We start from the raw sequence: 14,762 nt of genomic DNA on the forward strand, positions 1-14,762 counted from the left end.
CTTCTAGAAGTGGCGCAGGCACATTACCAAAAGTTCATTAAGCTCATAAGGAGGAAGAAGAAGAACGACGAGTAGAGATTTTCCCTATAGCAATAGGATTGATTAGGATTTTCTTTAAGTGTGAATGAAAAAAGAAAAAAACTTTGTAGGCTGAATAGTTTTCGAACCTTCCATGAAAGAAAATGTTTATATTCAAGTATATTTATGACAATGTGTCCCAATTTCAATCAATCAATCAATCATCCATCCATTCACTCATTTGTTTACTTAGAAACATTATTTGAAAAAAAAACATTTTTTATAACAAATCCAAATAATTTTAAAACTTTGGAAATAAATACCATTTGAAAAAAGACCAAGGATAGCTCACAAGTATAACACCCGCTCAAAATCCAAGAAGATGACGGAAGAAGAATTAGCATGCATGGCCAAACTAGAGGAACAAATGGAAAAGATGATGGAAAAGATGACTACAATGGTCAAAGGTAAGGATAATGTAGGAGAAGGAAGTGACACTTTAGACAATCCAATCCCACTTTGAAGTGATGTAGGGGCATATCGCGAAGATTTACAGCATCAAGTGCCAGGTGTGACCACTCAAATCCTAAGAGTAAATGAGTTGCCTGCAAGCAAGGAGCCGAGAGAAGTGGACAAGGGAAAGTCGATTATGGATGTAAAAGCTCATAAATTCAGCCCAATTGAGGAACATTTGAAAGCCATCCACGGATTAGACACCTTTAAATTTGTAGAAGTAGAAGGCCTGTGTCCAGTACCCGATGTGGTTGTCCCACCAAAATTCAAAGTTCCTAACTTTGAAAAATTCAATGGTAGCAGTTGACCCATTACTCACATCGCCATGTACTATAGGAAAATGACTGCTTACTCCAAAGATGAGACTTTTAATGCACATATTTCAAGACAGTCTGACTGGATATGCGCTTCGCTGATATGTAAAGTTGGACAGGAGCTGGATTTGAACTTGGGAGAGCTCACACGGGCATTTATTGCTCAATACAAACATATTGTAGACATGACCCAGACCGTCTAACTTTGTATAACATGGAAAAGAAGTTAAATGAGAGTTTTAAGGAATACGCACAACGGTGGAGGGATTTGGCATCACAAGTACATCCCCCGCTCATGGAAAAGGAGACCATTATTCTGTTTTTTGGTAGATTAAAAGGCAAATACTACGAAAAGATGGTGGGAAGTTCCTCTAAGACTTTTACAAATATGGTATTATTCGGAGAAATGATAGAGAATGCATCAAAGTCGGGCAAAATAGATGATCCTTTAAGTGCAAAGAAAGGTGTCGCTAGGAAGAAAAAGGAAGCAAAAATGCAAGCAATCACACTGAATGGATTCCCATACTCTTACTTTCAATAATCGAGCCCAATACATCCACGCCCTGAATACTCGGCTGTAAATGCTACCAATACTTCACCGTTTATGTATCGTCCACCTGTACTTGTTACAAATCTCCCATGTTAACTATGCCAACTCAATCTCCACAGACCCATGCTCTAGTAAGGTTACCATGGGAGAGGCCTTTGTTTGATCCAATTCCCACCTCCTATGCAGAACGTTTTCGATTCTAGTGGAGAAGCACCTCTGTAACAACCCATTTTTAGTGAAATTGGAACAGTGGTTTTGGGACCACAAATCCGAGCTCGAAAGAACATTTATTTTAATATTATTGCATGGTCTGCATTATGATAGAAATGTCATATGAAAATTTTGATAAGAAAATTTTAGCGATTATGTATTTAATTATGGAAAAGACCAAATTGTATAAAATGCAAAAGTTAAGTTCTAGTAGTTATAAGTACCAAATAGCTATGGAATGCAAAACTTGAGGTCCTTAAATGGTAATTAGACCATTAAAGAAAAGTTAATAGAAATTTTTGCTGAATCATCCATGGAAAAGTAGAAAAAGGCAAGGACTAAATTGGAAAGTGGAAAAATTAAAAGATGATAATGAAATTAAATAGAAAATATCATCTTATTTTCATCATCTTCCCCAAAATTTCTATGGAAACCCTAGGAAAGAGAAAACAAGCTTTCATCACTTAATTGAGTAAGTATTCTTGTCCCATTTTTAGTAATTTTTATATTTTTTGAGATCAGAATAGCTTAATATATCTATTTTTGGGATTAATTTGAAAAGTTATCAAAGTATAGAAGTTTTTCTAGGGATGAATATGATGAAATTTTAAAATTTAAGGTATAAAATGAAAGGTTGTTGATAGATAAACAACTTTTACAAAGTTAATTTTGATGAAAATATGATTTAGGGATTAAATTGTAAACATGTAAAAGTTATGGAAAAATTCTAAATTTTGTGAAATACATGTGCTGTAAAAGTTATATGAAGATTTTGGTTAGGCTTGGAATAAGGAGTAAATTGCGTGAATTTCATTTTCCAAGCCTACGGATGAAATCGTCATTTGTGAAAAGTATAGGGGCAAAATAATAATTTTGCCTAGGATGTGAATTGAATTAAATTGAGTATAAAATGGATTAAATTGATGTTAAATTCATTTATATAGATTTTGAAAGACTATAATACCGAGTTGGATCGAGGAAAACAAAAAGTTTCGGATTAGTAGATTTCGTATACGAATAAGTATCGAGGTAAGTTCATGTAACTAAATTGTGTATATTTATATCTTTGAATTAAATGTTGTATTTGTGAATTGTATAATTTTCATGTATGTGAAGTTGGTTGAATATCCGATAATGTTTGATAAATGTCAAATCCCATTTGATTAAATGAAAGTCAATGGATAAAGGATTTCCCGTATTGGTTGTAGTTCAGCATATGTTGCGGACACACCATAGCTCGAAAGAGCATCCTGTTATTAGTCGTTTTGAGCTTCCTATTATATGTTCTAGCGAGCTTCCTGTTATATGGTTCAGTGAGCTTCCTGTTTTAGCTCTTCGAAGCGTCTTGATAGATTGTGATCCTACATTTGTTGTGGACACACCTTAGCTCTTATGAGCATCCCAATTAAAGGCTCTTCGTGATATTCCCATTACATTGGCTCTTTATGAGCTTCCCGATAATACTCACTTGAACTTCTCGATATTGGCTATCCAGAGCTTCCCGATATGGTTCTTTGTGAACTTTCCAATTATGGCTCTTATGAGCTTCCCATTATATAGCCCGGATAAGCTTCCCGATAGGCTCTTTATGTGCTTCTCAAAATAGCTCTATGTGAGCTTCCCGTTAAAAGACTCGAGAGTGAGCTTCCCGATTATGTGCTGTAATTGGGTACCCTTGGAAATGAATTGATGAATTATAGTAGTGTACACTAAAGTGTACTATATGAGCGTATCCATCGATATTTGAAATAAATTCAACGGGTAAAGTTCTGACGTGGCTAAACTGAATTTGAAATGATTTGTCATTAAAGTGTACATGTAATATGGAATAATGTTATAGAAAGAATATGTATATGAGAGACATTAAATGACGAGCTCATCCATGTTCTTGGTATTATGTGAATTACTTGACTAACCTAATTGGTGAAGTTGTGTTTTAGACTATAAGCCAAATTGGTTGGATGCTTTATTGTATGCTTATCTTAAATGTAAATAGATGGTAAGTTAAGTTCCTATTATACGAACTTACTAAGCATTAAATGCTTCCTAAGTTTTCTTTTCTCTATTTTTTTTAGTGCTCGAAAGCTCGTAAAGGTTGGAGATTGGTCAGAGTATCATCACACTATCCTCTAGCTTATTTTGGTATAGATAGAAAACTTACTTTGACATCATGTATAAGACAATTTTACCAATGATGATAGGTAAATGGATGTTTGTAATGTAGCCATTTGAATGGCTAATAATGTATATTTTGGTATGATAATATAAAGTTATATCATGTTTAATACACACGTATATAAGGTATGGTTAAATTGAATTAGGGTAAAATATATATATTCTTGAAAAAGGTAAGTTTGACTATATGAATGTATAAAATGTTATACTATACATATTAATGATGTTTACTTAGTTTCTTACTTGAAATTGGTTGGCATATATAAATATATGCACAAGTATTGCTGTAGGTTATTGGAAAATTTGGGTGAGAAATAAGTCTAGGAAATGACCCTATTTTGTCCACACGGGTGGACACACGGGGGTTTGTCTTAACCGTGTGTAACACACGGCTTGGCACACGGATGTGTGGTTTGGCCGTGTGTCCCTTGCATCCTAAAATTGAGAAACAGAATGCTCAGAATTGGGCACACGAGTGGAGACACGGGCGTGTGTCTCAGCTGTGTGAGATATACAACTTAGAATACGGGCGCGTGTCTTGGCCGTGAGAAACCTGCGTCTGATTTGTGAAAATTAAATTAAGCACACAGTCTAGCACACGGGCATGTGGAAGGTCGTGTGCCGCAAGCTAGAGAGTTACATGGGTATGGACACGGGCTGGGACACAGCCGTCTGACTCACATTGAATGCCCACATGGCCTAAGACTGGTATTAAAGAATTTTTTTAAATTTCACGAATAATTCTCTAAGGTCTCGATTTAGTCCCGACTTGGTTCTAATGTTTAAATTTGGCTTCGAGGGTCCGTTCAAAGGATATTATGATTATTTTTGGATATGAATAGTAAGTGATATGAATTGTTTGTATTTGTTCTGTAAACTTCGGTAATGCTCTGTAACCTGTTCCGGAGACGATTACAGGTTAGAGGCGTTACATTTATTGGTATCAGAGCTACGATTTAGTCGATTCTCGGACTAACGTAGCTAGTACGTGTTTAGCTAAACATGCCATTATATAATTTGTGATAGTGTGATATCTCCTAATCATTTTAAATATATTTTTCATATAGTAATGTCATCCAACCACGCTAGTGCTGAATCTAAAGAAGTTGAGAGCAATGCTCCAGCTTTAGTTCAAAGAGCTACATCTAGTAGTAGAAGGCCCGAATCTGAGGTCTGAGGTGAGGAGGCAAAAAAAGCCTTCTTCCAAATGATGAACAAGTGGTTCATAGAATTCATAAGAACAAATCCTACTATACAACAACCTCCCCCTCCTGCTCCTCAACCAGTTCCTGATATGCCACAAGGTGTTGAACCTATTAGAACTAGTAAGCCTTCAGTAGATAAAATCTATAAATATGGGGCAGAAGAATTTAGGGCTACTACTGAAGATGATCTGGAAAGGGTTGAGTTTTGGTTGGAAAATACCACCAGGGTTCTAGATGAATTATCATGTACACCCACTGAGTGTTTGAAATGTGTAGTTTCTTTATTAAAAGACACAGTCTACCATTGATAGAATACACTGATTTCTGTTGTACCGAGAGAAAATGTTACATGGGAGATTTTCCAAACGGAATTCAGAAAAAAATACATTAGTCAGAGATTTTTAAATCAAAAACAGAAAGAATTTCTAGAGCTTAAACAGTGAAGTATGACAGTATCTAAATATGAACGAGAATTTGTTGGATTGAGCAAATATGCTAGAGAATAGGTTCCGATTGAGGTTGATATGTGTAAACATTTCAAAGGGGGTTTAAATAAAGATTTTGAGTTTTTGATTGGAATCCTAGAATTAAGGGAATTTTTGGTATTGGCTGATCGAGCACACAAAGCCGATGAATTAAGTAAGGAAAAGAAGCAAGTAGAGAAAGAAGCCCAGATTTCTAGTAAGAGATTCATGGGCAAGTCACAATCACCTACTTCAAAGAAATCAAAGAAGTACCATGATCATTTTACTGCATTTGTGGGGTATTCTGGAAAAGAACAAGGCTCACAACACACTAATCCGAGATCTCCGTCTCCATCCATTACAAGTGTAGCGAGTGTTGGAAGTCCTAAACCAAGATGCAAACATTGAAATAAATTGTATTTCAGTAAATGCTGCATAAGAAGTGGAGCTTGTTTTAGATGTGGTTCTTTTGACCACTATCTTAGAGACTGCTTAGAAAAGCCTGTAAAAGATACCCTAGACCTCTAGATCGAGCAATCCTGTCTCGAGAGGCAGACCACCTCGATACCCTGGCACTGTTAGTGGTAGTCGAGGTGTGACAAAAGATTCAATAGGCAAATCTAAAGCCAGAGCACTGGTAAGGACATATGCTATACGTGCAAGAGAGGATGCTTCTGTACCTGATGTTATTACTGGTACATTTTCTCTTATTGACACTGATATTACTGCTTTGATTGATTCTGGTTCAACACATTCATAGATATGCACGAATTTAGTGTCTATTAAAAAAATTAGTTTCAAACCCTTGGGCCATTATGTTATGGTTGATAAAGTTTGTAAAAAATGTCCATTGATGGTAAAGGGTTATTATTTCTCAGCAGATTTGATGCTACTGCCCTTTGATGAATTTGATGTAATTTTGGGAAAGGATTGGCTAACTCAACATAATGCAGTGGTGAATTGTAAACAAAAATACATTGTGTTGAAATGTCAGAGTGGTGAATTACTTCATGTTGAATCTGATAAATTGGATGGGTATCTAATGTGATTTTAGCTATACTGACACATAAATATATCAGAAAGGGATATGATGCTTATCTTGCATATGTGTTAGATACTAAAGTATCTGAATCGAAAATTCAGTCAGTGTCAGTTGTTTGTGAATTTCCTGATGTATTTTTAGAAGAATTACCCTGTTTACCACCAGTTAGAGAAGTGGAGTTCTCTATAGACCTTGTTTTGGGGACAACACCGATATCCATAGCACCCTACAGAATGGCTCCTACTGAATTGAAAGAGTTGAAAGCATAGTTGCAAGAATTGACTTACAGAGGCTTTGCTCGACCCAGTTTGTCACCTTGGGGTGCAACAGTTTTGTTTGTAAAGAAGAAAGATAGATCATTGAGACTGTTTATTGATTATAGACAATTGAACAAAGTCACAATAAATAACAGGTATCCATTGCCTTGTATTGATGACCTATTTGACCAGTTGAAAGGTTCCATTGTATTTTCAAAGATTGATCTCCGTTCTGGCTATTATTAGCTACAGGTGAAAGAATCAGATGTTCCAAAGACAACTTTTAGAACCAGGTACGGGCATTATGAGTTTTTTGTGATGCCGTTTGGTTTGACAAATACACCTACAGTATTCATGGATTTAATGAATAAAATTTTTAGACCATATTTAGACAGGTTTGTAGTCGTATTTATTGATGATATTCTGGTTTATTCCTAAAATGAAAACGAACATGCTAATCATTTGAGAATTGTATTGCAAACTCTACGTGAGAAACAATTGTATGCCAAATTTAGTAAATGTGAATTTTGGCTAAGGGAAGTTGGTTTTCTCGGACATATAATATCTACAGAGGGTATCAGAGTAGATCCGAATAAAATTTCAGCTATTGTTAATTGGAAACCACCAAAGAATGTGTCAGAAGTTAAAAGTTTTCTGGGACTAGTTGAATATTATCGAAGATTTGTTAAAGGATTTTCTATGATAGCTTCTCCGATGACTTGCTTGTTACAGAAGGATGTGAAATTCTAGTTGTCTAATAAATATCAGCAAAGTTTTGACAGATTAAAAGGCTTATTGATAGAAGCACCAGTGTTAGTTCAGCCTGAATCGGGTAAAGAATTTATCATTTACAGTGATGCATCGTTAAATGTTTAGGTTGTGTATTAATGCAAGAAGGTAAAGTAATAGCCTATGCTTCAAGACAACTAAAACCGCATGACAAGAATTACCCGATACATGATCTTAAATTGACAGCCATTGTATTTGCACTGAAAATCTGGCGGCATTACTTATTTGGTGAAAAGTGTCACATATTCACTGATCATAAAATTTTGAAGTATTTAATATCGCAGAAAGACTTGAAATTAAGACACACAGGTGGCTTGAATTATTGAAAGATTATGATCTTGTTATTGACTATCATCCGGAAAAGCTAATGTGGTTGCTGATGCTCTAATTAGAAAGTCTTTATTTCCTTTATGAGCAATGAATACTCGGTTGTCATTATTAGAAGATAGCTCAATCATAGCTAAGTTAAAAGCTAGACCCACATTTCTGCAACAAATTTTTTAAGCTCAGAAAAGCGACGACGAATTTTAGGCTAAACGGGTACAAGATAAGTCAAATTCTGATTCAGAATTTTAGATTGGGTCTGATAGGTGTTTGTTATTTAGAGGCAGAATATGTGTTCCAAAGAATTCAGAATTGGTAGAGAAGATTCTACATAAAGCTCATAATGGTAATATGACTATTCATCCTAGTATTAATAAAATGTGCAATTACCTGAAAAAGATGTATTGGTGGCCAGGAATGAAATGGGATATTTCTGAATTTGTATCTAAATGTTTGATATGTTAGCAAGTAAAAGTTGAACATCAGGTGCCTTCAGGATTATTACAGCCAGTTACAATACTAGAATGAAAACGGGAAATAATTACCATGGACCCTGTCTCTGAAGAAGAAAGATGGTAATTGTTGATCGATTAACAAAGTTTGCACATTTTGTTCTGGTACGTATGAATTTTTCCTTGGATAGATTGGCTAAATTATATATTTTTGAGATTTTCTGTATGGAGTGTTGGTTTCCATTATTTCTGATAGAGATCCTCAGTTTGCATTTTGATTCTGGAATAAGTTGGAAGAAGCATTGGGTACTCAATTACATTTCAATACTGCATTTTATCCTCAAACTGATGGACAATCCGAACGTGTTATATAGATTTTAGAAGACATGCTTCGGTGTTGTGTACTTGAATTTGAAGGTAACTGGGAAAAGTATCTATAATATCCTGAATTAGGGTTTAATCGGAATAGTGGTTTCGTGACCACAAATCCGAGATAGAAATAATTATTTTATAATTATTTTGATGAATATGATATGATTGCATGATTGTGTGAAAATTTCGCGATGAAATTCTATGCCTAAAGTGCTTAAATTGAAAGTAGGGACTAAATCGAATAAGTTGCAAAATTTGCATTCTAGAAGTTTTTAGTATGAAATTGCATTGAAATATTAATTAGGAGGTCTTAAATAACAATTTGACCAATTTGTATGTCTATGGACAAAAATTGGACATGGATGGAATTTTTGGAAAGTTTAGTAGTAAGGGCATTTTGGTCATTTAGTTATTAAAATGAATTAAAAACAAAATTAAAAGCCAATTTTTGTCCATCTTCTTTATTAGGCCAAAATTTCAAGGGTTCTCCATAGTTAGGGTTTGTTTCAAGCTTCCAAGCTCCATAGTAAGTGATTCCAAGCCCCATTTTTAATGTTCTTTACGTTTTTGGAATCCCGGTAGCTCGATTAAGCTTATGTTAGCAATAATTCAACCTAGGGTTTATATTTGGAAAAATAACCATAGGTGAAATTTGTGTATTTTGATGTTTTATGAAAGAATATGGGGTTTTAAATTATGTTAGACAACTTGTGCTACTCGGTTTTGAGTGAAAACGAGTAAAATGGCTTAATCGACAAAAATACCTAATAGTCACAAGTATATGTTAGAGTAAGAATTTGATATTGCCATAGAAGGGAAAAATGATCAGCATGTTATAAAACATAAGAATAAGGAATAAAGTTTAATTCCCGAGCCTAGGGGCAAAAGTGTAATTTTTCCAAAGTTCGTATTAAATGTTGTTTTGATGAATGTATGTATTAAATAAGATTAATTTGGTATTATAGATCAAGAGAAACGAGATTCAAGTCGCGATCGAGGAAAAGAAAAGATTGTGGACTAAATTGCAAAATCCTTATATTTTGGTACCAAGGTAAGTTCATGTGTAAATAATGTAGCATAATTGTTATTTTTAAGTTATTGATGTTAATTATATGATATGCTGATTTTTATTATGAAATATATGCTTTGTGGTTATTTTCGAATAAAATGCAAATTATGTGTATTAATTGTTAAATATAAAGTACTACCGAGTATTGGTTTTGGTATTTTACGGAAGATGGCAAGGATATGTGTTCGAGGAAAATCCCGTTTGAACCTTAGGAATAGATTAGGATACAAGTGACATGTCACTAGGATGGTTGAGCATCCGAACTCGTTGAGTTGAGTCCGAGTTCGTGAAATGTAACTAGGCATCCGAACTCGTTGAGTTGAGCCCGAGTTCACTTAGGGGCGGGTTACATGATTTCTTGATTACATATGAGGCACTTATGTGCAAATTATCCGTGTATCCGAGTTGTATTCCGATGTGTTCAACGGGTGAAATTTCTAGTCAAATGGAAGAACACTTAAGATGCAAGCGACGTTTTGGTAAGTGTTGTGAAATGGACACTTTGGACAGGTATGTTCTTAACCCTCGAGTTGAAAATAGATACAACAACGATAAGGTGGTAAGATGATGAATGATGTTTAGAAATGTGATATATGTTTTGGTGATACCATGCTAAAGTTGTTTGGTATATTTGTATTGTTATGTTACTTGTTATTTACATATAAACTTACTAAGCATTTATGCTTACTCCCTCCTCTTTATTTCTGTATTTTTGAACAAGCCATTTCGGGAATGGGACGGGTTGAAGGTTTGATCACACTATCCAAAGGACTTTCATCTGGGTAAATGGCTTGTAAAACTTAAGTATGGCATGTATAGCAATATACTTATTTTGTGTAAATAATTTTATGATATGGCCATGATTGGTTGAGAAAATGTTTGATATTGATAAGTCATGGTGATGGTTAAATTTAGATCATGTTTGATATCATGGAAGTTTAATAGGTTATCTAGTTCATAACAACTCATGAAAAGATGAAATTTGCCTTAAAATAGAATATTGCTGCAGCAATGACATGAATTTGAAAAATCACTAAAAATAGTATAAATGGAATTAAATGATGAGCAAGTTATAAAATTGAAGCTTAATGAGTCTATTTTCATATGGATAAAAAAACAGGCATATAAATTATACTTTATGAGATATTTGAAACCTTGTGAAATAGGGCGGAGTGATTCTGGATCCTCTATTCGACTTTAAAAATTCAGAATACATTGTAAAAAAATAATTAGAAGTCATTATTTATATGTAAAGATTCCTTATTGAGTCTATTTTTAATAGAAACAAACTTTGTAGTCATTGAAATTCTGTATAGAGAGATATCTAATTCGTAATACACAGATGTTAGAGCAGTCAAACCTTGAAACAGGGGAGACTTTAACTAATAAACTGTACTAATTGGCCCAACCAAAAATTCTAGAAAACAATTAGTAAATAGATATATGAGTCTAGATTTAGGGAAAATTTACGGATCTTGATTTGAGTTTCAGTAACTCGAGATATGATTTTTCTTGTAGCTGTGCGGGTAGCTAGAAAGATGTGAATGTAGAAACAAATGATTTGAAGTTCTTAATTTGATAAATTATGTTCGGTAACCCCTCAAGCTCGACTCCGGCGACGGTTTCGGGCGTAGGGACATTACAGTATCTGCCTTTAGTTGAATTTGCTTATAATAATAGCTATCAGTCCAACATTAAAATGGCATCGTATGAGGCTTTGTATGGTCGTAAATGTAGAACTCCATTATATTGGACAGAGCTCAGTGAGAAAAAGATATATAGAGTTGACTTAGTCTGTGAAATTGAAGAAAAGGTAAAAGTACTTCAAGATAGTTTAAAAGCAGCACCAGATTGTCAAAAGTCTTATGCCGATCTTAAATGAAAAAAAATAGAATTTCAGGTCGGCGACAAGGTATTATTGAAAGTATCACCTTGGAAGAAAGTTCTCCGGTTTGGCCGTAAAGGAAAACTGAGTCCACGGTTCATCGGACTAAATGAGATTATTGAAAGAATTGGACCTGTTGCTTATCGATTTACATTACCACCAGAACTTGAGAAAATTCATAATGTTTTCCATGTGTCCATGTCATGGCGGTATAGATCAGATCCTTCACATGTTATTTCTCCGACAAAAATTGAGATCCAGCCTAATATGACTTACAATGAAGAACTGATCAAAATCCTGGCATGTGAAACAAAAGAATTAAGAAATAAAAAAGTAACTTTAGTAAAATTTCTTTGGCAACGACATGGGATTGAAGAAACTACTTGGGAATTGGAGGATAGCATGAGAAAGCAATACTCGAACCTTTTTACTAGTAAGATTTTTTAGGACAAAAATTTTTTAGGGAGGAGAGTTGTAACAACCCATTTTCAGTGAAATCGAAACAGTGCTTTCGGACCACAAATCCGAGCTAGAAAGAAAATTTATTTTAATATTATTGCATGGTTTGCATTATGATAGAAATGTCATATGAAAATTTTGATAAGAAAATTTTACTGATTATGTGTTTAATTATGGAAAAGACCAAATTGCATAAAATGTAAAAGTTGAGTTCTAGTAGTTATAAGTACCAAATATCTATGGAATTCAAAACTTGAGGTCCTTATATGGTAATTAGACCATTAAATAAAAGTTAGTAGATATTTTTGATGAATCATCCATGGAAAATTAGAAAAAGGCAAGGATTAAATTGGAAAGTGGAAAAATTAAAAGATGATAATGAAATTGAATAGAAAATATCATCTTATTTTCATCATCTTCCCTAAAATTTCTATGAAAACCCTAGGAAAGAGAAAACAAGCTTTCTTGGCTTAATTAAGTAAGTATTCTTGTCCCGTTTTTAGTAATTTTTATATTTTTGAGATCGAAATAGCTTAATCTATCTATTTTGGGGATTAATTTGTAAATTTATCAAAGTATAGAAAATTTTCCAGGGATTAAAATGCTGAAATTTTGAAATTTATGGTAGAAAATGAAAGGTTTTTGATAGATAAACAACTTTTACAAAGTGAATTTTGATGAAAATATAATTTAGGGATTAAATTGTAAAGATGTACAAGTTATGAAAAAATTCTGAATTTTGTGAAATGCATGTGCTGTAAAGTTATATGAAAATTTTGGTTAGTCTTGGAATAGGATTAAATTGCATGGATTTCATTTTCCGATCCTACGAACGAAATCATCATTTGTGAAAAGTATAGGGGCAAAATAGTAATTTTGCCTAGGATATGAATTGAATTAAATTGAGTATGAAATGGATTAAATTGATGTTAAATTTATTTATATAGATCCTAAAAGAGGTAATACTAATTTGGATCGAGGAAAACAAAAAGTTTCGAATTAGTAGATTTCGTATATGAACAAGTATCAAGGTAAGTTCGTGTAACTAAATTGTGTACATTTATATATTTGAATTAAATATTGTATATGTCAATTGTATAATTGTCATGTATGTGAAATTGATTGAATATCTGATAATGCCTGATAAATGTCAAATCCTATTTGAATAAATGAAAGTTGATGGATACAGGATTTCCCATATTGGTTGTAATCCAACATATGTTGCGGACACACCATAGCTTGAAAGAGCAGCCCATTATTAGCCCTTCCAAGCTTCCCATTATATGGTTCAGCGGGCTTCCCGTTATAGCTCTTTGGAGCATCCCGATATATTGTGATCCTACATTTGTTGTGGACACACCTTAGCTCTTATGAACATCCTGATTAAAGGCTCTTTGTGGGCTTCTCGTTAAATTGGCTATTTATGAGCTTTTTGATAATGCTCGCTTGAACTTCCCGATATTGGCTATCTGGACCTTCCTGATGTTGTTCTTTGTGAACTTCCTGCTTATGGCTCTTATAAGCTTCCTGTTATATAACTCAGATAAGCTTCCCGATAGGCTCTTTATGAGCTTCCCGAAATAGCTTTGTGTGAGCTTCTTGTTATAAGGCTCGAGATGTGCTTCCCGATTATGCACTCTAATTGGGTACCCCTGGAAATGAATTGACGAATTATACTAGTGTACACTAAAGTGTACTATATGAGCGTATCCATCAATATTTCAAATAAATTCAACGGGTAAAGTTCTAACATGGCTAAACTGAATTTGAAATGATTTGTCATTAAAGTGTACATATAATATGGAATACTGTTATGGAAAGAATATGTATATGAGAGACATTAAATGATGAGCTCATCCATGTTCTTGGTATTATGTGAATTACTTGACTAACATTATTGGTGAAGTTGTGTTTTAGACTATAAGCCAAATTGCTTGGTATGCATATCTTAATTGTAAATATATGGTAAGTTCAATCTCTGTTATACGAACTTACTAAGCATTAAATGCTTTCTAAGTTTTCCTTTCTCTATTTTTTTTATGCTCGAAAACTCGTAAAGGTAGGAGATCGGTAAGAATATCATCACATTATCCTCTAGCTTATTTTGGTATAAATAGAAAACTTACTTTGTCATAATGACATGTATAAGCTAAATTTACCAATGATGATATGTAAATCAATTTTTGTAATCTAGCCATTGGAATGACTAGTAATGGTATATTTGCTATGATAATATAAAGTTATATCATGTTTAATACATACATGTATAAAGTATGGTTAAATTGAATTAGAGTAAAATATATATTCTTGCAAAAAGGTATATATATATTTACAAGTATTGTTGCAGGTTATTGGAAAATTTGGGTGAGAAATAAGGCTAAGAAATGGCCCTATTTTGTCCACATGGGTAGACACCTAGGTGTGTGTCTTGACCGTGTATGACACATGGACTGGCACACGAGTAAGTGGTTTGGCTGTGTGTCCCCTACATCCTAAAATTGAGAAACAAAATGCTCAGAATTGGGCATATGGGCAAAGACACAGGCGTGTGTCTCAACCGTGTGAGATACATGGCATGTGACTTGGCCGTGTGAAACCTGTACCTAATTTGTGAAAATTAAATTGAACACACGGCCTAGCACACGGGCGTGCGGCAGGTCGTGT

The 14,762-nt window shown here is 34.0% G+C and overlaps 1 protein-coding gene across 1 annotated transcript in view; it reads left to right on the forward strand.

Moving 5' to 3' along the window:
* Positions 1–14,762, forward strand: part of LOC108468450 (uncharacterized) — a 31,722-nt gene that overhangs the window by 15,872 nt on the left and 1,088 nt on the right.

This window comes from Gossypium arboreum, chromosome 12 (genome assembly GCF_025698485.1).
Source record: "Gossypium arboreum isolate Shixiya-1 chromosome 12, ASM2569848v2, whole genome shotgun sequence".
Taxonomy (NCBI): Eukaryota; Viridiplantae; Streptophyta; class Magnoliopsida; order Malvales; family Malvaceae; genus Gossypium; species Gossypium arboreum.